At 47.2% G+C, this 22,283-nt stretch overlaps 2 long non-coding RNA genes across 3 annotated transcripts in view; one reads left to right on the top strand and one right to left on the bottom strand.

Annotated features, from left to right (window-relative positions):
• LOC147095338 (uncharacterized) overlaps positions 1-20,846 on the top strand; it is a 40,640-nt gene extending 19,794 nt beyond the window's left edge. Inside the window, exon 2 of the long non-coding RNA XR_015074784.1 lies at positions 20,453-20,846. This is a non-coding gene — a long non-coding RNA (uncharacterized LOC147095338). The remainder of the gene's footprint in view (positions 1-20,452) is intronic.
• LOC147095337 (uncharacterized) overlaps positions 1-22,283 on the bottom strand; it is a 66,444-nt gene that overhangs the window by 1,109 nt on the left and 43,052 nt on the right. For both annotated transcript variants that reach the window (XR_015074783.1, XR_015074782.1), the window contains 2 exons: positions 21,426-21,556; positions 2,209-2,337 (listed from right to left, as the gene is read on the bottom strand). This is a non-coding gene — a long non-coding RNA (uncharacterized LOC147095337). The remainder of the gene's footprint in view (positions 1-2,208; positions 2,338-21,425; positions 21,557-22,283) is intronic.

Genomic DNA, 22,283 nt, shown 5'->3' with positions numbered 1-22,283 from the left:
CGGTTCCACAGACACCTCCAGCATCGCTCCCAATTCACCATTCTTCATCTGAGACTGGACAGTGAGTGTGGGGGAAAGGGACTGAAGGATCTCCCGCTCCTGTCCTCACAGGGTCCGCACTCGCACACTTTGCAGCAGGTAGCAGTGATCGGGAGCAACAACTGGGAGTTTCCCCTCCGCAGTACCTGGGTACTGAGGCCAATTACAGAATCTCCTAACTGGGTCAATGCTGCGGCTGAGATCCGCCCACTCGGCACCGGCCAGTAATGTGTGCTTTTATTGCTGGTCTGTTTGGATCAGCAAACACCCACCATTCCCTCGACCCAGAGGTACCCGCTGAATAATCGGGCGATTTACCTGTGGAAGTGGTTCAGATTAAATTATTCAGATTTTTTACAATCTCACAATAACCTTCACTCAAGCAATCAAACCAGGACATTCAAACAGAGAATACAATAGTTTAAAAAATAAAGCTGTCTGAACACTGGCTGCTGGAAGATCGGAGAAAATTACGTTGTCTATGCGGCCCGTGTCTAGAAGTTATAGCACGGCTGGGCTGAGTCAGCAGCAGGAATCCAAGAACCAAGAGCAGAACTTTCATCATCTTCTGCAGAATTCCTCAGTCAGGTTCAGGCGGCTGGAGTGGAAATGTTCTGAATCCAGACTCAGAATTTGCTGCATTTATAATCACACACACGGGGAGTGGCTCTGCTCTCTGGAGATATCCTGGGAAAAGGCGTTTCCTTTCTGTGCAACGTGGATCAGTTGGCAGCTGGACCCAGTTGGCAGTTCTCTATCTTTCAGAAGGCAAGGCTGTGTGTTTGGGCCCAACTCCAGGTCTTAACTCATGAGCTCAGCTGTCATGATGCGCCAGGTACAGAAACAGGACATTTAACCCATTAAAACCTCGCAGTATTATCATGCAATCATAGAAGTTTACGGCGCAGAAGGACACCATTCAGTACACTGTGTCCACGTCGGCCAAAAAAGAGCCATCCAGCCTAATCTCACTTTCCAGCTCTTGGTCTGAGGCCTTGTAGGTTACGGCACTTTACGTACATATCCAAGTACTTTTTAAATGTGATGAGGGTTTCTGCCTCCACCACCCTTTCAGGCAGTGAGTTCAAGACCCCAACCGCCCTCTGGGTTAAAAAAGTTCTCAGCTCCCCTCGAATTCTTATATCAATTACTTTAAATCTATGCCCCCTGGTTGTTGACCATTCTGCTAAGAGGAATAGGTCCTTCCTATCCACTTTATCTAGGGCCCTCATAATTTTACACACCTCAATTAAATCTTCCCACAGCCTCCTCTGTTCCAACGTAAACAGCCCCAGCCTATCCAATCTTTCCTCATAGCTAAAATTATCCAGTCCTGGCAACATCCTCGTACATCTCCTCTGTACCCTCTCTAGTACAATCACATATTTCCTGTAATGTGACGACCAGAACTGCACGCAGTACTCTAGCTGTGGCCCAACTACTGTTTTACAGTTCAAGCATAACCCCCCTGCTCTCATATTGTCTGCCACGGCTAAAAGGAAAGTATCCCGTATGACTTCTTAACGACCTTATCTGCTTGACCTGCCACCTTCAGGGATCTGTGGACATGCGCTCCAAGGACTTTCTGCTGCTCTACACTTCAGTATCCCACCATTTATTGATTATTCCCTTGCCTTGTTAAACCTCCCCAAATGCATTAGCTCACACTTCTCCAGAGTGATTTCCATTTTCCACTCTTCTGTCCTCCAGACCAATCCATTAATATCTTCCTGCTCTCTACAGCTTTCTTCCTCACTATCAACCACACGGCCAATTTTTGTATCATCTGCAAACATCGGAATCATGCCTCTACATTGAATTCTAAATCATTGATATATACCACAAAAAACAAGGGACCCAGTACTGAGCCCTGCGGACCTCCACTGGAAACAGCCTTCCAGTCACAAAAACACCCGTCGACCATTACCTTTTGCTTCCTGCCTCTGAGCCAATTTTGGATCCAACTTGCCACTTTCCCTTCGATCCCATGGGCTTTTGCTTTTCTAACCGGTCTGCTTGTCAAAAACCTTGCTAAAAGCTCGATCTCCATATCTCTGATGCAATGGATGTCTATTACCAATCTGCCTGAAGAAAACGTTCAAGTGAGATATCTTGAACCCCGAACGGTCAGAGTGCTGACACTCTGGGACACTTGTCTTTTCTCAGTACCTTTCTGAACGTGTTATTAGGCACTTAGAGATTCCCTGCAGCAGTTTTCTCTTCCCATTTCCTGCGATTTCCAAATCTTCTCCCAGCCTCATTCCACCACCGAATCCCTTGCCCTCGGACAGACTGATCCTAAAGAGAAACAAGACACGGATTTGAAGCTGTGAACAATGCAGTAAGTTTTATTTCTCAGTACAGCCCATTATTCTGACAGCAGTAACACAGGGTCAGGGGTACAGGACCCAAACAATCAAACAGAATCTGCTTTCCGTGAAGGAAGCTTTCATTCAGTGATAACGTGGAGATGTCGGGCTGGTGGGAATCCATCACTGGATCGTTCATTGTTTTGGTTTGCAACATCCGAACCCACCGGGGAAAGATAGTGGGGCAGACAGATACGTAGGGTGAAGTGGAGCAGCCGCCAGGACTGGTGAACTATTCCAAATAGAGATTCAGTTGCTGAGGGTTTGCAGGAGTTGTTTGCTGCTGTTAAATACCAGAATCAAATGAATCAGCTTGCAACAATTGAAACAGAAAATTCGGCACTTTCTACGGAGGTGAATGGCCCAGACACATTGGTACTGAATAGTATTTAGAAAGGAATGGACCAAGGGGAAGGGGGTTCACAGCGCACACCACACACACACAGACATTAAACACACACACACATAAAAAAACGCAGTGACACACCCACAGAAACACAGACTCACACACAGCCATTTAAACACAGACGTATAAAAGAGCCAAACAGATCAACTGACAGACAGGCACACATTCGCAGACACATACACGTGTCTCTAAATGGTGAGAAGTTAGGAATTGTAGATGGAGTGAGATTTAGGAGTCCAACAACAGAAATCACTAAAAGCTAGTGGATAGGTATACAAACTAATTTAAAATGCTAATGGGGAATGTTGGCCTTCATCTCGAGAGCTGGAATTCAAAGGGGATGAAGTGATGCTTCAGCTGGACAGAGCTCTGGTTAGACCCCACCTGGAGAACTGCATTCAGTTCTGGGCATCGCATCTCAGGAAGGATATATTGGCCTTGGAGTGGGTGCAGCGCACATTCACCAGAATGACACCGGAGCAAAAAGGGTTCAATAATTACGAGGACAGGTTGCAGAGACTAGATAAGTATTCCCTTATATGTAAGGGATTAACTGGTGATATAATTGTGTTTAAGATCATAGAATCAAAGAATAGTACAGCACACAAGGAGGCCATTCGGCCCATGAATTCTGTGCCAGCTCTTTCGAAGAGCAAGCCAGTCAGTCCCACTCCCCTGCTCTTTCCCCATATCCCTGCATTTTTTTCTCCCTTCAAATATTTATCCAATTGCCTTTTGAAAGCGACTATTGAATCTGTATCCAGCACCCCATCAGGCAGTGCATTCCAAATCCTAACCAGTTGTTGCATAAACAAGTTTTTCCTCATCTCGCCTCTGGTTCTTTTGCCAATCACCTTAAATCTGTGCCCTCTCGTTATCGACCCTTCAGTGATTGGAAACAGTTTCTCTGTATTTACTCTATCTGAACCCTTCCTGATTTTAAACACCTCTATCAAATCTCCTCTTTGCCTTCTCTGCTCAAAGGAGAACAACCTCAGCTTCTCCAGTCTGTCCATGTAACTGTAATCCTTCAACCCTGGAACCATTCTAGTAAATCTCTTCTGTACCCTCTGTGGTAAACCACTGTTTGTATTCCTGTTTGTATTCCACTGTGTACATGCCTCGGCTGACTCCTCCCACAGGTCCTAGTATAAAGGTGACTGCTCCCCAGCCCTTTGTATCCTGGACCGGTCGACCACGCGAGGCAGACCTCCATTCTGTTGTTAATAAAAGCCTTTAGTTACTCTTCTAACTCTCAGTCTTTTATGAGTAATTGATAGCGCATCAATTTTATTAACAACATTTTTATAATGGAGAAGATCCTCACACCAGCATGCCTGGACTTAGATCATCGGGAGGCGGACTCATCCACCAAGTTTACTCACTGGCTTAAGTGTTTCGAAAAATTCCTGACCGCCTCCGAAGCAATCAAATCGGACGAGGACAAACTGGATGTCCTGACCTCCAAAGTGAACCACCGAGTGTACTCGGTCATCCAAGACGCGACCTCATACGCGGACGCTATCAAGCTCCTCAAGGACCAGTACACGCGCCCAGTGAACGAAGTGTACGCCAGGCACCTCCTGGGGAGTCGTAAACAACAACCTGGGGAATCGACCGTGGAATACCTTCAGGCACTGTCTGTGCTTGGCCGGGCCTGTGGTTGTAAGGATGTAAAGGACGCCGTGTACACAGAGGAACTTATCCGGGACGCTTTTGTAGCGGGCCACAGATCCAATTACACCCGACAGCGACTGTTGGAGCAGAGTAACCTCGACCTCAACAGGGCCTCTGAACTCGCACTATCGTTGGATGCAGCCTACCAGGGCATGGATGCCTACTCCTCTGCACCGTGGGCGCCGCGGGAAATGACAGCCTGGGACACGGTAGGACCGCCTCATAGCGCCGTGCCACCCCAGCCACACCCCAACAACGGCCCAACTACCGCAGCAGTGTCCCAAGGCCAGACAGCAGTGCCCCAAGGCCAGAAATGCTACTTCTGTGGCCAGGCAAAACACCCCAGAGCGCGCTGCCCGGCGAAAAACGCGATCTGCTCGGGCTGCGGGAAGAAGGGACACTACGCTAGTGTCTGCAGGGCCAAAGCCACCCCGAACCCCAGCAGCGCCGCGTGTGGGCCATGCGGGCCGCCATCTTGGACCTCCCCGGCCATGTGCGAATCACCGGTACAGCAGCCATTTTGGACGCCTCCAGCCACATGGGGGATCATGGACGCCGCCATCTTGGACGACAGCCGGGGCGCAGCAGGCCCCCGACACCGCCTCATCTGATACCCGCAGCGACACACCGACCCCTACGCTGGCATCCGTTACACTGGACCAAGCGAGACTGCACCAACTGGCCAGTTCCACAATGGACATTAAGGTAAATGGTCATGATACAATCTGCCTTTTTGACTCTGGGAGCACGGAGAGCTTCATCCACCCCGACACGGTGCGGCGTTGCTCTCTCCCAGTCCTGCCTGCGCAACAGCGGATTTCTATGGCCTCCGAGTCCCAGTCGGCGGACATCGGCGGCTACTGCGTGGTGACCCTCGTAGTAGACGGGACCGTGTACGATCATTTTAAACTTCTGGTCCTGCCTGACCTCTGCGCTGCCGTCCTGCTGGGGTTAGATTTTCAGTGCCACCTTAAAAGTGTTACGATGGCGTACGGTGGACCCCTACCCCCACTCACAGTCCGCAGCCAGCAGCTTCCAAATTGCCCGCCGCGCACCAGGTGCGACCTCTCCACACTCAGAGTCACCCCCCCAACCACTGTTTGCTAAACTCACCCCCGACTGTAAGCCCATCGCCACAAAGAGCAGGCGATACAGTGCCGGGGACAGGGTTTTCATTAAAACCGAAGTGGAGCGGCTCCTGAAAGAAGGGATTATTGAGGGCAGCACCAGCCCCTGGCGAGCCCAGGTTGTGGTCGTTAAGACCGGCGAGAAGCAGCGCCTGGTCATCGACGACAGCCAGACAATAAATCGCTACACCCTGCTGGACGCCTACCCACTCCCCCGTATAGCTGATATGGTCAACCAGATCGCGCAGTACCATGTCTTCTCGACCACTGACCTGAAATCAGCGTACCACCAGCTCCCCATCCGCCCTGAGGACCGCCAGTACACTGCCTTTGAGGCAAACGGCCGCCTCTATCACTTCCTTAGGGTTCCCTTTGGCGTCACCAACGGGGTCTCCGTCTTCCAAAGAGAGATGGACCAGATGGTAGATCAAAATGCGTTGCAGGCTACTTTCCCATATCTGGACAATGTGACCATCTGCGGCCGTGACTTGCAGGACCATGACGCAAACCTCGAAAAATTCCTCCGCACCGCCCAACTCCTAAACCTGACATATAACAAGGAGAAGTGCATATTCCGCACAAACCGCCTCGCCATCCTTGGCTGTGTTGTGGAACACGGAGTCATCGGCCCCGACCCCGACCGGATGCGTCCCCTTATGGAACTTCCACTGCCCCACTGCCTCAAGGCCCTGAAGAGGTGCCTAGGGTTTTTCTCCTATTACGCCCAGTGGGTCCCCTACTATGCGGACAAGGCCCGTCCGCTGATCAAGTCCACCTCTTTTCCCTTGACGGCAGAGGCCCGCTTAGCCTTCCACCGTATCAAGGAGGACATTGCCAAAGCCACCATGCACGCAGTGGACGAATCCATCCCCTTCCAGGTGGAAAGCGACGCGTCCGACTTTGCCCTGGCCGCTACCCTCAATCAGGCGGGGAGACCCGTGGCCTTCTTTTCACGAACCCTCCAAGGCCCGGAGACCAGACACTCCGCTGTTGAGAAGGAGGCCCAGGCGATTGTGGAGGCTGTGCGTCATTGGAGGCACTACCTGGCCGGAAAACGATTTACCCTGCTCACTGACCAGCGTTCAGTTGCTTTTATGTTTAACAACAAGCAGAGGGGCAAAATCAAAAATGACAAGATCTTGAGGTGGAGAATCGAACTTTCCACCTACAACTACGAGATCTTGTACCGGCCCGGGAAGCTAAATGAACCCCCGGATGCGCTATCGCGTGGCACCTGCGCCAGCGCGCAGATCGATAGACTGCGGGCCCTCCACAATGACCTCTGCCACCCGGGGGTCACCAGGTTCTTCCACCTCATCAAGGCCCGCAACCTGCCTTACTCTATTGAGGAGGTCAGGACCATGACCAGGAACTGCCAAGTCTGCGCTGAGTGCAAACCGCACTTTTATCGGCCAGACAGGGCCCACCTGATAAAAGCCACTCGCCCCTTCGAGCGCCTGAGCGTTGATTTTAAAGGGCCTCTCCCCTCCTCCGACCGCAATGTGTACTTCCTCAATATTATTGATGAGTACTCCCGTTTCCCGTTCGCCTTCCCCTGCCCGGACATGACCAGTGCCACGGTCATTAAATGTCTGAACAACCTCTTCACCCGGTTCGGCTTCCCCAGCTATATCCATAGCGACCGGGGCTCATCGTTTATGAGCGACGAACTCCGTCAGTACCTGCTAACTAAGGGTATTGCCACAAGCAGGACCACCAGTTACAACCCCCGGGGGAACGGACAGGTGGAAAGAGAAAATGCGACAGTTTGGAAGGCCGTCCTGCTAGCCTTAAAGTCTAGGGGCCTTCCAACCTCCCGCTGGCAGGATGTGCTCCCCGATGCGCTCCACTCTATTCGGTCACTGCTCTGCACTGCCACTAACGCCACCCCTCATGAGAAAATGTTTGTCTTCCCAAGGAAGTCCACATCGGGGACATCGCTACCGCCATGGCTGACGTCCCCAGGGCCGGTCCTACTGAGAAGACACGCGAGGACCCATAAAACGGACCCCCTGGTCGAGAGGGTCGACCTCCTCCACGCCAACCCCCAGTATGCTTACATCGCATACCCGGACGGGCGGGAGGACACAGTCTCCATAAGAGACCTTGCACCCTCGGGGGCCGCAGTAACCCACTACCCACTACCACCCCCCCCCCACGATCCGATATCCAGCCCCAGCAGACGGCAGGCCTGGGCCCCGCGACCCGCTCGACATCTACGAGGACGACACGCCTGTGCCACAGCCTACGCTGGACTCGACGCCGGAAGCTTCACTACCCCTGCCGTCGCCACGCCGATCACAGCGGCAGACAAGACCTCCGGAGAGACTCCAATACACTAACTTTTAATACACTTCACCCCGCCGGACTCAATTTTAAACAAGGGGTGAATGTGGTAAACCACTGTTTGTATTCCTGTTTGTCCTGTTTGTATTCCACTGTGTACATGCCTGGACATGCCTCGGCTGACTCCTCCCACAGGTCCTAGTATAAAGGTGACTGCTCCCCAGCCCTTTGTATCCTGGACCGGTCGACCACGCGAGGCAGACCTCCATTCTGTTGTTAATAAAAGCCTTTAGTTACTCTTCTAACTCTCAGTCTTTTATGAGTAATTGATAGCGCATCACCCTCTCCACAGCCTTCACACCCTTCCTAAAGTGTGGAGCCCAGAATTGGACACAATACTCCAGCTGAGGCCAAACTAGTGTTTTATATAGGTTCAGCATAACTTCCTGACTGTTGTACTCTACGCCTCTATTTATAAAGCCCAGGATCCCATAGGCTTTATTATCTGCTTTGTTAACTTGTCCTGCCCCCAAAGATTTGTGCACAAAAACCTCCAGGTCTCTCTGTTCTTGCATCCCCTTTAAATTTGTACCATTTAGCTTGGATTGTCTCTCCTCATTCCTCCTAAATAACTATAACCTCTCACTTTTCTGCATTGAACTTCACCTGTCATGTGCCGCCCAATCCACCAGCCTGTCTATGTCTTCCTGAAGTCTATTACTATCTTCCTCACTGTGTTCTACACTTCCAAGTTTCAAGTCAGCTGGAAATGTCAACATTGTGCCCTGCACCCCCAAGTCCAAGTCATTAATGTATATCAAAGACAGCAGTTGTCCCAGTACTGAACCCTGCGGGACACCACTGTATACCTCCCTCCAGTCTGAAAAACAGCCATTCACCACAATTCTGTTTACTATCCCTGCTGCTACTGCCCCTTTTATCGCACGGGCTTCAGTTTTGCTAACAAGCCTTTTACATTGTACTTCATCAAAGGACTTTTTAAATTCCATATACACAGCATCAACTGAACTGCCCTCATCCACCCTCTGCTACCTCGTCAGAAAACTCAATCCAGTCAGTCAAAATTTTAGAATGAAACCATTCCATCTAGTGGGGGAGTCCAGAACAAGAGGGCAGAACCTTTACATTGAGAATAGTCAATTCAGGGGGTGAGGTCAGGAAGCATGTCTTCACACAAAGCCTGGTGGAAATCTTGAACTGTCACCCAAAAAGCTGCTGAGGCTGGGGGTCATTTGAATAGTTGTAAACTAAGATTGATAGATTATTATTAGGCAAGAGTGTTGTGTCTATACCTACACAGACACAAACAGACATCCAGACACAAATACACACACAAAACACACAGACACTCTTACACAAACATTCAGACAGACACAGAAACAAATTACAGACAGACACACAGACTGAGCAGGAGGGAGAGGGTTAAGGTTGTAGGTGGATGGAAATCAGTGTCTGAGAGAGATTTTAAACAGGCTTCTGAAGGCACTTGTTCAGCATGTAACAGCTAGTCTGCCGATTTAGGACATCTCACCTTCCCAATTGTTTTTTTTTTTTTTAAAACTACGATCCCAACCTCTTCCTATTCGCTTTTGTCATCCTCGCCTTTAGTCACTGAAGTAGCCAAATTACTGTTATACCTTAGTTTGTATGTTAGAATATGTATAATTTAGTTTTAATGTTAGAATATGTATAATGCAGCACCAATGTACAAGGTGGAGATAACGGGTTAATCCCTACCCTGAGTTAAACGATATAGAGGACTGTATATTGCATTTACCCAGCTAAGTTTTGAAACATAATTAAGTGACTTCAAATGCTGAGATTAAACTGCAGAACAACTCATGGGAAGATTAATGAGGATGTCTGTTTGGCCAGGCGAGGCAACACATATGCGAGATAACGCACCTAAGAATTTGTTTATTGTAAATCACAACAGGGTTCCATTCTTCAAAGTATGGTGGGACTAATCAGAGTGTGCTCGCTTTGCAGAGGTAACCCGAGACGAGGCCAAAGTCTGTGCTTTGCACGCCTTAACGAGGACTGTTATCTTAAGAAAACATGTAACAAGCAAAACCACCTGGCTACGGGCAAATGGATGGTTGTAGAGCAATTAAGATGAGGCCCCACAGCCAGGAGGTGACGGGACCAACCGATAACAGAAAATGTGGCATTTGTGGGTGGCAGAAGATGAAATGTCATGGTTTATAATTGCCATTTAGCTATAACTATGTATATGCTGATAAGCTTTATCCCCGCCCCTAGGGAGGGGGGTTTGATTTTTGTGTAATTGTGATTGTTGCTAGGGAATCAGTGGAAGCGGGTCTGAGAGGCCTGTGAATAAAGACCGCTTTGAACCATCCTTCACTCGAAGTCGGTCATCTACACCAAAGCTAAGCGTCGACTTTGTATATCACTTAGTCCGCTCTGAGGGGGAAAGTGTTAAGTGTTGACCTGGCACAACACCAGGTCCACTTTTCAAGATACAACAATTGGCGTCACGAACAGGATCACAGACTCTGACCGGTCCACAGGAACGACGTGCTAAGAAGGGAGAGTACGTTTTAAATTACCACCCATAAATTAGAAAGCTCAGAACGTACTGTGAGATCCGGTAAGGCTGTGATTAAAAGAACTAAAGTTGGCAGAGACAGACTCGAGAAAGGGGGTGCGGTCCAGTGAGCCGGCGAATCCTCAGAGCCATTGAGACAGCAAGGCCTCTTGGATAAAGAGGCAGATAAGTGGGCAAGAAAGACCTACGAGTGAGCCGGGAGATGGCAAAGCCTCTAGAGCAGAGAGGCAAATAAGTGGGCTATAAAGACCTACGAGGAAGCCGGGCGGCGGCAAACCAAATCCTCAGAGCCGTTAATACGGCAAGGTCTCTAGGGTAAAGAGGTGGTTAAGTGGGCAGTAACTCCTACGAATAGTGGATCCTTGGGAGTCACGGGGTGACCAACACGGACAAGGGTGGTTGTCTATCCTAAACACCTAGCCTGAGCCCGAATCAAGAGGACGTAGTCCCACGTGACGGCCAGGACCAAATAGGTGCAGGGAACGAAACACCACAGGATCGTGACGAGTGAGTGTGCGCAAAATAAGTGCGTGTGAGTGAGTGACAGGGTAATATAAGAACCATTAAGTAAGTCGGAAGCTATATAGAATGCCTAAAAATGATGCAGAGATAAAGGAGAAAAAAAATCTAATTGGCAGGCTAACCAATTTGAAAACTCAGCAAAGGAAGAAAACAAACAAACAGGGATTTGGAAAGCTAGGGGAAGCTGTTGAGTCACCGATTTAAAAAAGGAAAAAAAGAAAAAACTTAAAGCTTTACCAACATGGAAGTTATTAACATCTGTACCGACACAAATAAAACACAAGATTTGCTGAGTGAAAGGAACCTTAAAAATATGCTGGAATTTCAGGTTGTATGAAATTGTGTGTTAAAGTGTGAAGGTTTTCCTGACTATGAATGTTTAAGAGGTTACAACATTACTTTGTCTGAAAGTCTGTCCTTAAAAAAAAAACGTCTGCTGTGTGGTTTAGCTCCACCCACTTCTGTGTTAAAAAAAAAAGCATTTAACCCTTTTGTCTTGTCTTGGATTTTGGACGTTTTAAGAATGTGCGAATAAGATTGTGCCCCAGAATGAAAAAAACCTACTACAATTTAAGTTAAGCTGGAGTGTAAAAACTGAGAAGAGCAACAAAAAGTTTGTTTAGCAAAAGATTAAGTTTCAGTCTAAGATATAACCTTCGAGTTATGAGGTAAATTAACCTATCAAAACCAGACTTTCATTGTGGCCACAGTGAATTTCTGGTTGGTGTAAATTGGTGTAGTCCGAATTGAATAAGATAACTCCACTCCGCAAGAACGTTCGGTAGTGGCAGGTCCCTCTACAATATTTAATTGACTACGGTACTGGGAGCCCTACAGAATGCGGGACTAAAAAGTTAAACCCTAGAAAGGCACAGGCAGGGAAGGACAAAGAAATCTACCTAGGATACCTAATAACACAAGGGAAGAGACAAATGCCCAAAAACAGATGGGAGAGTCATTAGGACTGGCTGCGTGCTTTGATTACTTACAAGCAGCTAGAAATGGCAGCAGGAAGGGACCGCGCTCCACAGAGGGGAGGAGGATCCAAGGATGTTTGTTAACGCATTGATAGGGGGCCGGCAGTGCAAAATGTTAATAGACACAGGAGCCACAATCTCATTGACAGACTTACCCTTGCCCCGAACGAAACTGTCAATTAATATAACAGGAATCGGTGGACGAAAAATCAGGGCTTACAAGAGCGAAACAGTTTTACTAGAAATAGGATGTTGTGGCAGAGCCACCAAGGGACTCTGAACAACTGTACATAATTCCCTTTAACAATCTGTTAGCTACAGTCTGAACCTGTATCCTTCTTTGTATTGTTGGAATGTATGGAGCGCAGGCCCTTTAAGAACAAGCTCCAACGCGATGACGTCATGCCAGCACGGTGGCATAGTGGTTAGCACTGTTGCCTCACAGCGCCATGGACCCGGGTTCAAATCCGGCCTCGGGTGACTGTGTGTGGAGTTTGCACATTCTCCCCGTGTTTGCGTGGGATTCCTCCGGGTGCTCCGGTTTCCTCCCACAGTCCAAAGATGTGCGGGTTAGGTTGATTGGCCATGATAAAAATTGGCCCATAGTGTTAGGGGGGATTAAATACGTGGGGTTACGGGGATAGGGCTTGGGTGGGATGGCTGTCGGTGTAGGGACCGGATGCTAGGGTTTGGATGATCAGCCATGATCTCGTTGAATGGCGGAGCAGGCTCGAAGGGCCGAATGGCCTACTCCTGCTCCTATCGTCTATGTCTATGTCCGAACGGCGGGAGGAACGTGATGACGTCATGACGTCGACCGTCGGGCTGGGCAGCCAGTCCTCATGGAATCTTGACAGTGAAAAGACCTGTATCTGAAGTTCTCCTGCTACTGTTTGTTTTTACCCAGTTAACTTAACATTAAACATCATTCGTTTAATTACCTGAGTCGAACTCAGTCTTAGATTAGGAATAAGTGCATTCCTACAATGTATAATAATATACCTACACAGTAGTGGGTATGCGAGAATACCGAAGGAACAATCCTAGGGATAGACATACTGCGAGAAGTAGGAGCTTTTGTCGCCCCTAAAGCAAATGAAGTGTACTGGCCACCAGATTATAAGTCAAGCAAACAGACATCCTCCTTACAGGCAGTTCCGGGAAACAAAGCAGATCAGGTAGGGGCAATTAAAGTTATACACCAAGAATGGGATAAGAAGGGACCATGGGCAATCCCATGGTTTAGTCCAAACCCCCCCCCCCCGCCGGTGAAAATACCAGGACCAATGCATCGCCCACATAAACAATATCCTTTAAAGGAGGAAGCCAAAGCAGCAGTACGGGACATAGTGTTGGAATTAACCAAACAGGGAATGTTACGAGAAACTATATCTGAAACTAATTCCCCAGTATGGCCAGTAAGGAAACCAAATGCATCATTTCGACTGACAATAGATTATATGGAACTAAATGTGACCCCAAAGGAATACCCGATAGTAGCAAGCCCTGCTACAATTTTTAATGGACTAAAGCCTGAACACACAATTTTTACAGTATTAGACATTGCGAACGGATTCTGGTCCATACCATTGGACAAAGAATCGCAAGAGAAATTTGCTTTCACACGAGATGGGAAACAATATACTTGGACGAGGGTCCCTCAAGGGTTCCATAATAGTCCAGCTATATTCCACCGACACGGCCCTGGAGGAAGTAGAATTAGAGGAGGACGGCAGCACTGTGTTGCAGTATGTCGACGATTTACTGATAGCTTCCACAAGCACTCAGGGGCATGTTAAAGCCTTGTCTAAAATTCTGAAAGCTCTTCGCGATGCAAGCTTTAAAGTAAACCCCACCAAAGCTCAAGTAGGGAGATCAGAGGTAACCTATCTGGGATATGTCAGCAGCATGGACAAGAGAGCCATGCCAGAGGATGGAAAGTGGGCTATAAACGATATGCCCAAACCTGTGAATATAAGGGGAGTGCGACAAGTCCTGGGACTATTTAATTATAGCAGAAATTTTATTGAAGGATTCTCATAGCTAGCTGCACCTCTCTATGAATTGACCAAAGGGGGAAAAGCTGCAGACGAACCCATTGAATGGACAGAGTTACAGGCGGAAGCCCTCACTAAATTAAAACAGGCACTGACTGCCGCACCAGCCTCAGGATTACCCGATATGGGGAGGCCATATCATATCTTCTGCCACAACCACAGGAGATATTACAGTGCAGTGGTAGCACAAAAGCATGGGGATTACATGAGACCTGTAGCCTACTATTCGACACAAAGATCCCCAATAGTAGCCAGTATGCCAAGATGCATTGCCGCAATTGATTGTGCACGGTGGGCAGTCAAAGTGAGTGAACCTGTAGTAATGGCAGGGGATATTGTGTTACATACACAACACACCCTAGTGGAATTGTTAAACACCGGACGATTAAAAACCGTCGCAAACAGCCGGAAGGCTGCTTGGGAGGCTGTCCTGTTACCTAAAGATAAATCCATACATAGATATGAGCCAGAACCCCGCAGTTATGATGGGAATGGAGGGAGAGGAACACTGTTGCACCAGTGAAGAAGAATCAAAATATGTAGACAGAGTCAGGGAATTGCCTTTGACACAGGCAGACCTAGAGCTATATGTGGACGGGTCCCGTAAATATGTTAACGGAACACCACGAACAGGTTGGGCTGTGGTGGCCGGAGATGGCACCGTCCAGAGGAAATAAAGATTACCAGGGGGCAGTTCAGCACAGGTTGCCGAGCTAACAGCATTGACAGAAGCATTAAAATTGGCAGCAGGGAAACGGGTGAATATCTATACCGATAGTCGCTACATGATTATATGCAGCTTGGAGTAGAAGGGGGTATATTGCCTCAGGTGGCAAACCCATACAGCATGAGGAATTAGTAAAGGAATTGGTAGCTGCCTCAGGGTTACCCACTGAAACAGCTGTAGTGAAGGTAAAAGCCCACCAGAGGGGGAACTCCCCCACAGAAAGGGGAAACAGCCGCCGACCTTGCAGCCAGAAAAGTGGTAGAGCAACAGATTGCAGCAGCAAACAAGAGCAACACAGAACCAGAAACACAGATAGACATAGCTGCTATAACTGCATTGCCAGAAGATATAGGCCCAGTAATTCCTGTCACAACGCGTGTGCCCGGAGGAATTGCCGGTTTTCAGCATGCACAGCGCATGCGCTGAAAACCGGCATTTCCTGTCCTCTGACCCAAGGGGTTAAGAGGCAGAATGTGTGCGACTGCACAGGCAGTGCGTGCGCAGTGAAATTCCTTTTTTTTTTCCCCCCCCAGAGTTGCCCGAGTGTAAAGGCCTCTGGTTTTTACGCGTGGAAAAAAAGACGTAAGTACTTAGTTTTACAGGTAAGTGGTCTTTTAGTACAATTTAGAATTTTTTTTCCCCCCCATAGGTTTATTATTTTTAAAGAATTTACAGTGAGGTAAGTTTAGTTTTAGACCCTATTTTTTAAAAATTTATTTTTTTCAAAAATTTGATTAATTGTTTAAAATATTTTTTAAAACTTATTTATAGTTAAAAAATCAGTGGGATTTTTTTAAAATTTTATTTAAAGTTAAAGTAGTGTTTTGGCAGCCCATACTTTATGAGTTTGACAGTTCTTACTGTCAAACTCATGAATGAGTTTCCCCTCCCCTGATTGGCTACACAGTGCTCACCTGATCCCAGCCGGCACATCGCACTAACTATGCCGCTGGATCAGGCAAGCACAGCGCACCGACAGCTGAACCGGCCCAGTGACAGGAAATGCAAGCAAGCCCGGGCTTCAGACGTCAGCGCGCCGGGTGAGTGCACATCGGGGGCTTGCACACGCGGCAATGGGAACGAGGGGGAGCAGGAGAAAGGGCGGGGGGGAATATGGAGGAAAGAGCAGCAGATATGTGCACCAGGCTGTATACAACAGGAATTAATGAAAATGTACCATGGTAGGCAACACACAGGTATATCCAATATGTTAAACAACCTCCAGCAATGCTGGTGGTGGCCCGGAATGAAACAAGCTGTGGACAGATTCTGTAGACACTGCCCCATATGTGCGCAGTATGACATAGGGAAACCTGTCAAGGTAAAGTGGGGACATCTGCCGAGACCAAGAGGCCCATGGGAGAAGTTGCAGATAGACTTTACTGGACCTCTACCGAAATCAAAGGGGAAAATGTACTGTTTGGTAATAATAGATCAATTTACTAGATGGGTTGAAGCTTTCGCCACTAGAGATTGAACGGCAACAACCGTAGCACGAATAATGGCAGAGGAGGTTGTACCATGATGGGGGGTCCCGCTACAGATTGATTCAGACCAGGGAACACATTTTACAGGAAAGGTTATAAAGGAAACATGCGCATTATTAGGTATCAGACAAAGGTTCCACATACCATACCACGCTCAGAGTTCAGGGATGGTGGAAAGGATGAACCAGACTTTGAAATTATCCTTTGCTAAAGCAATAGAAGACACGGGGAAGGGATGGGCAGAGTTACTCCCGAGTATACTGATGAGACTTAGCACAACTCCGAATAGAACCACGGGGCTGACACCTTTCGATCTAATGACCGGACGAGCAATGACACTGCCGGAAGGAGTCGCTACCGGGGGTGAGGATGTAGGGCCCCTGAAGGATAGAATTAGGAGGTTTATTAAACAATTGTGTATGCAATTACACGCTCTCAGACATGAGGCCAAAGGCCAACAGATTATACAGGATCTAGAACAGGATGCACGGGACGACCAGAAGGAGGTCCCAGCTGTAGGTAGCAAGGTGATGGCAAAAATAATACCAGCCAAACCAGGGCTGGCACCCAGATGGTCAGGGCCTTACGAAGTACTAATGAACAGTGACACATGCGCTTGTATAGATGAGTCCGGAACAGGTAAAGGAAGGTGGAAGCACTGGACTCAGTTAAAAATATATGACAAAAACAATGAGTAAGCCAGAGATGGTACCTTTTGAGGAGAGTGAGGAGTATGCTAGAAGTTATAAAGAATGGGAAGGGGAGTTTCTACATGTATTAATGCTAGGGCTGTGCGGGATGTTAATATTATACGTCGTGGTTTGCATCTTCAGGTATATCTGGAAACATGGCCACAGACCAAGAAATGAACCAGACGTACAACAGTTTGAATGGATAAGAATGGCATAATTCTAATTGGCTGGTGACGACTGGCCCCCTTTATTTATCTTTACAGGAACGATAAATGCATAGAAAAATGAAGAGGAGCATCAATCGCGCTCTCATCGGGATTCTATGGCTAAGTATAAGCGCTGGGTCTAGTGGGAGGTGCGAACAACTCGGGAGTTTATGGTTAAATATACGCCCTGAATCTGTAATGGGACTTCTGATGCTCTTTGGTATCGACCCGACTTCAAACATAATCATCATCCAGAATTGAATCAAGATGCCCACCAACAATACGCCACCATTAGAATGGGGGGCAGCTGCAGGAAACGGATGCGCTATGACTGTGTACTGTGATTATTGTGAATACGAAAGTACAGCTAACGGGACTTTGTTTGTCCGGGTCACGGAAGGCGAAGGGATTAAAATAGAGTGCCTATGTACTAAGGACAATGTTCAAATAACTCCAAAGTTTCGAGTAGGAAAGGGATATTTCGTAGATACAGGATTCGGATTCAGTAAAGCAGTTGAGATTACACCAAATTACATAGGGCTCCCATATTTGGGACTGAGTTCGAATACACTAAATAAGCCCAAAATAGGTAAAAGGCAAAGCGGAATGATAGGATGTTATAATGCAGAACGCAAAAAGGGATCCCGGCGAGGACAAATATTACAGATGGAAATCAGGGAAAGGACGGAGGGGATAGGGTTACAAAGGAAAGGCAACAAGCATAAAAATACCCTCACTCCACTAACTTGCCCACTGTTCGATCGGGTAATTAATTTCAGTGGACCACACTGATTTGAGGTCAACACACTAAAATTAAAGTTTGCGAGTCCGGTGGTAAGTTTTAAATAGTCGATTTATTGCATCACTTGATTTACACTGTTTGACTTCCTTTATCCGACTAACATCATATTCAAAATGGCTGGTTTTTATACAGCAGCAGATGTACCCGCCCCCTTTATTACCATTGGCTCAGCAGCATGCATGCAGAGCTATGGTTGGTTCAACTACATCACACTGATTGGATCTCTGGTACATCAATCATTCCTTTGTTCTCTGTTTAAGCTAAATCATATTAAAATCTGTTATTAAAATATTATTTTCCCTAACACTGGAAAAAGGGGCACCCGGGGGTTTAATAACAAGGAAAACACAAGATGAGGTGTACTTTAGTGTAACCCATAGAATTATTAAGGTTGCCATTAATAGGAGTACTCTAGCGATGCCCACGATGTGTAACAATCATACAAATCAAATATGGAACGCCCTGTGGGTAAAACAATTAGAGGGTCCACAGGGAAAATCCCTCTTACAAAGACGTAAGAAACAGGGAGTATTGGAAATGGCCGGAGCAGGGTATGCGGCCGGGTTAGCAACAGTTAATAGCTCGGACATAGAAGGAGTAAACGAAGGAGTAGTGGAACTACAAGCAAAAATAAAGTAGTTACTAAAACAAACCACTGGAAATAGCCAGCAATTGGCACTGACAGGAAAACAAACAATAATGCAATTGTTGGGGGTGGAAGAGGGAGTAGCCCCCCATGCAGAAACAATCAATACAATTATTGATCGACTTGACAAAGCTTCTCGCCAAACCCATAAGGAACTAGTATGTGCCATGTATGGCTCATGGCTATTGTCAAATGCTCAGCATAACATGAGGCAAATAAATAATGGACAGATCCCTGACTGGATTACTAATGAAGATCTGGAACCTTGGATTGGCACAAATAAAAGCCTATGTAAGGGGCGTAAAATGGGACAAGTATACCGGGCAGGCAATTGTCTGACCCCATGGTCTAAGGTGATTGGCTTTGTACTGGCCATCCCACAACTCCCAGAAGAGGGACAGCCCCTATACGACGTGATTAATATAGGAGAGATACAAAGGGAAAGTTGGGTTAAATATCATGATGTCCCTACCAAGGCACTTTGGGAAGGGGATGAAGGTAATAAACAGAAGAATGGAACCTTAAGGGGGGTGGTAATGGACGGGTGCCACCACAAGGGAAGGACATGGGCGTGCACACACGCACCCCACACCCCCCCCCCCCAGGGAGATGCATCAGAGTGCGGATTCACAAAAACCGCCAATTGCAGCATTGAGGTACACCCAAGGGGGATACACCGGACAAGGGTAACACCAAGGAACAACGGGACATTTTGTGTCACCACAACTGAACAGAAATATGAATATCAAGATATGATTTGTCCCATTCCCCAACCAAACTTTTGTTTTGATCCAAAGATATCTACACAGACAGGACATCAATATATACACCCACCAAGACCACAGGAAACGAAAACATGGTCACTTGATAGTATGGTGCTTAATAAAGAGGTTGAAGCTTATGTCATACCAGAGCCCAAGGCAATTCCTAAGTTAGAGGAAGAGGAGGCTTGGAAGAAATTACGGCAGGAAACGAAGGAAATTTTAAAGTATTATCATAAAATAGAGGAAGACTTAAAGAAACAACAAAAAGACATTGGTACAACATTAGCGGAAACTCCTTGGTACAGTAAGGTCTGGAATGGGGGGCTAAATGTCGATATACACCCCTGGATCAGGATCATGTCACACGTGCTGGTAGTTGTGCAAGGCGCCGTATTAATGATCTTTTTGTTCTTACTTTGTGGATATTGCCGATGGCGAAAGAACCACAACCTCGCACAGGCCATAACCAAACGAATAACGAAGGAAGAAGAGAAAGAAACACCGTTGCTAACCACCAACAAGCAAGGGGTAGGGCGTGAGGAGAATCATTATGAAGGCTGCGTTTAGGATTGCGGAAGTATGAGTATTAGACACCCTGGCTTGGTACCACTAGGGCGACGGTCCTCATAGCAAACAATCTTAAACTGCAGCATATTGGCTTTATTGGGTCAAAATGACCAATGGGCCATAAGGGGGGACTGAAGTAGTCAAATTACTATTATACCTTAGTTTTTATGTTAGAATATGTATAATTTAGTTTTTATGTTAGAATATGTATAATGCAGCACCAATGTACAAGGTGGAAATAATGGGTTAATCCCTACCCTGAGTTAAATGATATAGAGGTCTGTATATTGCATTTACCCAGCTAAGTTTTAAAACATGATTAAGTGACTTCAAATGCTGAGAGATTAAACTGCAGAACAACTCATGGGAAGATTAAGGAGGATGTCTGTTTGGCCAGGCGAGGCAACACATATGCGAGATAACGCACCTAAGAATTTGTTTGTTGTAAATCACAACAGGGTTCCATTCTTCAAAGTATGGTGGGATTAATCAGAACGTGCTTGCTTTGCAGAGGTAACCCGAGACGAGGCCGAAAGTCTGTGCTTTGCATGCCTTAACGAGGACTGTCATCTTATGACAACATGTAACAAGCAAAACCACCTGGCTACAGGCAAATGGATGGTTGTAGAGCATTTAAGATGAGGCCCACAGTCACAGGAGGTGATGGGACCAACCGATAACAGAAATGTGGGATTTGTGGGCGTCAAGAAGATGAAATGTCACGGTTTATAATTGCCATTTAGCTATAACTCTGTATATGCTGATAAGCTTTATCCCCGCCCCTAGGGCAGGGGTTTGATTTTTGTATAACTGCGATTGTTGCTAGGGAATCGGTGGAGTCGGATCTGAGAGGGGTCTCAGAAGGTTCTCCCCAGGCCTGTGAATAAAGACCATTTTGAACCATCCTTCACTCGAAGTCTGTCATCTGTACCAAAGCTAAGCGTCGACTTTGTATATCACTTAGTCCGCTCTGAGGGGGAAAGGGTTAAGTGTCGACTTGGCACAACACCAGGTCCACTTTTCAGGTTACGGCAGTCGATACATGCAGAGAGGGGGGGACTGAGAGTGAAGCAGACGGAGGGACCGAGGCAGAGAAGAAAAAGGCAGAAAGCGTGAGACACAGCGAGGCAGAGAGAAATGAGAAAGATAGAGAGAGAAGAGAGACAGAGCAAAGGTGAATGAGAGAGAAAAAACGAGGCGAGGAGATAGAGCCATTGAGAAAGAGAGATGAGAGTGAGGCAGAGTGAGTTGAGGCAAAGAGAGAGAGAAATTAATTGAGGCAGATAGAGAAAAAACAAGATAGAGGATGGACGGGTTAGATTGAGTGTAAATCTCCCTCTACACTGTCCCATCAAACGATCTGTGGGTCTGATGCAATAGATGTCCATTTCCAATCTGCCTGAAGATACCGTTTCAAGTTAAACAGCTTGAACCCCAAACGGTCAGAGTGCTGACGCTCTGGGACAGCCATCTTATCTCAGTACCTTTCTGAATGTGTTATTGGACACTTGGAGAGATTCCCTGTGCCAGTTTCCTCTTCCCATTTCCTGCGATTCCCAAATCTTCTCCCAGTCTCATTTCATCCCCAGACACTTTGTCCTCCAGCACATTGATCCTAAAGAGAGACAAGACACGGATGTGAAGCTGTGATCAATGCAGTAAGTTTTATTTCTGAGTACAGCCCATTATTCTGACAGCAGTAACAGGACCTAAACAATCAAACAGGGCCTGCTTCCCATGAAGGAAGGTTTCATTCAGTGAGAACGTGGAGAGCTCGGGCTGGTGGGAATCCATCATTGGATCTTTCATTGTTTCGGTTTGCAACATCCGAACCCACCGGGGAAGGATAGTGGGGCAGACAGATACGTAGGGTGAGTTGGAGCAGTCGCCAGGACTGGTGAACTATTCCAAATAGAGATTCAGTTGCTGAGGGTTTGCAGGAGTTGTTTGCTGCTGTTAAATACCAGAATCAAATGAAATCAAATGCACCAATTTAAACAGAAAATACACACACCCCACACCTCTTACTGGCGAGATTTAGGGGTCCAAGTACTTCAATCAGTAAAAGCTCGTGGACGGGTACAATAATAATTAAAGAGGCTAATGGAATGTTGGTGCCTCAGCTGTAGAGAGCTCTGGAAAGACCCCATCTGGAGCCTTGCATTCAGTTCTGGGCACCGCACCTCAGGAAGGATATACTGGCCTTGGAGAGAGTGCAGCACAGATAGACCAGAATGTTACCAGGGTACCAAGGGTTACATTATTTATTTTATTCCTTTCTGGGATGTGGGCATCGCTGGCAAAGCCAGCATTTATTGCCCATCCCTAATTGTCCTCGAGAA

This window comes from Somniosus microcephalus, unplaced genomic scaffold, assembly GCF_052327205.1.
Source record: "Somniosus microcephalus isolate GS21.2 unplaced genomic scaffold, FLI_Smic_1.0 unresolved_chr1, whole genome shotgun sequence".
Taxonomy (NCBI): domain Eukaryota; kingdom Metazoa; phylum Chordata; class Chondrichthyes; order Squaliformes; family Somniosidae; genus Somniosus; species Somniosus microcephalus.
This window is presented reverse-complemented; position numbering and strand designations above follow the sequence as displayed.